This window comes from Nannospalax galili, unplaced genomic scaffold (genome assembly GCF_000622305.1).
Source record: "Nannospalax galili isolate Female #2095 unplaced genomic scaffold, S.galili_v1.0 scaffold386, whole genome shotgun sequence".
NCBI lineage: Eukaryota > Metazoa > Chordata > Mammalia > Rodentia > Spalacidae > Nannospalax > Nannospalax galili.
The window spans coordinates 2924439-2925548 of NW_008356676.1; positions in this window are offsets into that span (position 1 = coordinate 2924439).

The window sequence follows — 1110 nt, forward strand, 5'->3', positions numbered from 1 at the left end:
CTGTGAACCTAAAAATTTACAGCCAATTTTGAAAGAGATGCATCTTAGCTCTGGAAATTGTTATTGAATATGTCAACGCTGTTGTAATGAAATGCTTCTTCTAATTAAATGGTTATTAAATAAATAATTTAAAGAATGCAGAATGTCTTCATAATTACCAGTTGTCTCAAAGGCTGAAGAAAAATGCAAGTAGACATACTCATTAATATTTCCTTTTAGAAAGCAAGAAATGCTTTATTTCAAGAAATACTGATTCTTAAATTGTGATTAGTATATCTCTTTTAAACTAAGGTAAACTTTTCACCTCAGAGAATAATTCTTTTACATTCCTAATATCATCTGTCCAGATTTGAACCCTGTCTTAAACCACCATTTGAACAGGATTCATAAATCTAAAGCCATTTTTCTCTGCAAGATATTTTCCACTTGAGTACATAAGCTTCAAAATGGTGAACAGCTGTCAGTTACATTTTCCCTACAAGTTGAGCATATAGAAATGCTTACTTTTCAAGTTTTAGAGTTTCTCCATAATGCCTTGAGAATAGGATACAAGTCTAAACATGAAATTCATTTATATTTCATATAGCTTGAAAATCTTTTTTTTTTTTTTTTTTTGGTCTTTTTGAGGCAGGGTATCCCTGTAGCGCCAGCTGGCCTTGAACTCCCAGTGATCCACCTGCCTCTGCCTCCCAATTGCAGAGATTAAAGGCATGTGCAACCACATCTGACTTTGAAAGTCATTTTATTTATTTTTGTGCACTTGTGTTTTGACTGCAACCCATCACAAGCTCAGATGTGGAATTTTCCACTCTTGGCATCATGTCTGCACACAGGAGTCAGATTATCACCACTAAGGATTTTGAATTTGGGGATGCTCCACCTGCATAATAAATGCTAATTTATAATGCCTGACAGTAGATACCAAACCCTTCTATTTCCAAGCCTAAAATTACTATAGAACTGAGGTCAGGACATGATTTTTCTATAGGGTCAGATTTAAATTACTAGATAATACTATCATGACATCAAATGAAACCTTAGTTGAGTCCTTCCAAAGCTGCATAATTTTCCCAAATGATTTCTCTCTAATTGCAGAGCCAGTTTGTTCCT